Raw genomic sequence first — 2,432 nt, 5'->3', positions numbered from 1 at the left:
GCTGGTTTAGCTCAGTGGATTGAGCGTCGGCCTGCGAGCCAAGTGTCGCTGGTTCGATCTTCCAGTCAGGGTACATCAGAGAAGGAAAACTCTGACTCCAAAAAACCTCCGCTGCCTTGCGGCATACCTCTTCAGGGGAAAGGCTAAGGGAGTAAACCCCGACAGAAAATCCGGAGCCGGAGTCCCTAAGGCGGTTTGACGTTGTAGTCAACACCGGCAACTCCTGCGGCGCACCTGAAGCCAAGCTGTATTGACTCCGTCTTTCCCTTGGACCCTTCAGCTGCGAAGAGAGGGGGGGTCTGCTGCATGGGCAACAGCAGACCCTCCATATTACCCTGCCCAGGCTCTGTAGCTTCAGCGTCATCACAAGATGTCGATTCAACACGGGAGGAGACAGATACCATGTCACTCCCGAGTCGGACTGCGCAGCCATTCTCGGCGGTGCAGATAGACTCTTGAGAAGCTACACCATCGTCTCTCGAGACGGACGGCTGCCGACGATTATTAAGATTTAGCCCACCTTTTCTTTTTCTTTTTAAACGTCGCTGGAGTAAATTGAAAATTACGTCTGGGGTTCCCACCGTATTTCCATTGGTAAGCGCCACTCTGATTCAACAGGGGTAAGGTCCCCCTGCTCCTGTAGGTGGCCAAACAGCCCCAGGTTTCAGAATGACTTTGCCTTAGGCCCAGTCTTGAAAATTAAGTTTTGGCACATTTATGGGCTCCGGAGGGGGCCGGAAAGGACCGAGTTCCCCCATATACCTGTAACAGAACCCCTGGGCTGCTCCGATTGAAACAGAACCCACGGGCTGTTTAGTTAGGGGTCCGACTGCCCGCCGCCAGAATCATAACTCTGAATATCAGAGTTTGGTGAAAATAAAAAGAACTGTTTATTTACACAAAGTCCTGCCTCCCCCTCCCAGACCTGGCCAGTCTTAGGAAAGTCAGAAGCACCGTTTCCCTACTTCCTAGGCACAGTTCAGCTTTACCCGTAGCTGCCAATCACTCAGTTCTGATTGGGGAGGTCCTTTCTGCACTGTGGTGCCCTCCAGCTCTCAATGCAGGACCGCCTGGATTCTCAGCCTCCTTGTAAACTGCCTTCTTCCTGCAAACCGCATGGATCTCCTCTTCTTCTCAAAGCAGTCTGGCAAGAGCCTCCTCTCAAAGCCGCCTGGAGACCCCTGCTCCAAGCCAGATGGAGGGAGCCCACAAGAGCCAGAGAGTGAGGGTGTGAGGGCCAGAGAGAGCCTGAGAGAGAGAGCCTCCTAGAGCCAGAGCCAGCCCAAAATGTCCGCAGCTCCTTCTCTCTTCCTCCCTGCCTCCTCTCTCCCCTTGTCTTCTCACGCAGTGGGTGTTGCAAACAGTTCTGACCATTCACAGAACCCTACGTAGGCTCTGTCTGCTTCTTCCCTACCAGCCCACAGTCCAAGATCCCTCCCATCTCCCTGAGTCTTGGAAGTAAAGCGGAACTTTGCAACAATGTATCCAGCCACTAGCCCCAGGCATGCAAGGGCATCCTGAAAGCTGCTTCCTGCTCCCTATCTCCCAGCCGCAAACTCTGGGGTTTGGTTTTGGACTCCCCTGTATCTGTAACATACCCACACCTAAATCCCAGAGTTAAGTCCATCTGGTCCCAAGTGGGCAGCAGTGTGCGAAGGGTTGGAAGAGCTTGGGGAGAGGGAGGCGGAGAGTTGAAGCGCGGAGCAGAATGGCTTTTCCGCCTTCTTTGGAAACAGACCTTTCCTGTTCTTGGGACTCTGGATGTCCCTTTTCATATCCCTCAAAAAGCGTACTAATTCGAAACCCACTACTACCATATATATATATATATATATATATATATATATATATATATATATAGTGTTTATAAAATATATATAATATATATATCCTTAGGGAGAAAGTGCTTTCTCACATGTCACGAATGCACTCCTTCTGTCCTTGAGATGCTTACTATATCTTTCATACTAAGGACTTTTTCCAACACCTGGTCCTAATGATTTTTGTGTTGTTTTTGTTTTTAATGGTGCCGTTCTATGTTCTTTAGGGGCAGACAGCCCCCCGCCCCGCGCCAATCGTTTTTAGGAATGGCTTCTCTTGGCTGCTAAAACAGCTGAGCGATGTCCGTCCTCTTAGAATCCAGAAGGGACTTTCCCAAGTCCCTTCCAAAGTCTCTTCCTGAAAACCTAAATGGACAGACCCATTGACTCTGGAAGGTGGGCTCTTCTCACCCTCATTTCCATCCCCCCAGGACTCAGAATGGACGTTACCAGGAGCCAGGACACTCCCCCAAGGATCATTCCAGGAATACGAGGCTTTAGAGATTAGAAAAGGGTCGTGGGTGGGGTTTAGCTCCTGAGGTAACAGAAATGGATTCTTCCAGTACCCTTTGCCCCAAATTTCGCAATGGCCCGGGGCGGTACAGTTCCGGA

The sequence above is a fragment of the Furipterus horrens genome, unplaced genomic scaffold, assembly GCF_987537825.1.
Source record: "Furipterus horrens unplaced genomic scaffold, mFurHor1.1.pri manual_scaffold_13, whole genome shotgun sequence".
Classification (NCBI taxonomy): domain Eukaryota; kingdom Metazoa; phylum Chordata; class Mammalia; order Chiroptera; family Furipteridae; genus Furipterus; species Furipterus horrens.
The sequence above is the reverse complement of the archived record's forward strand: the minus strand, read 5'-3'. Positions refer to the sequence as shown.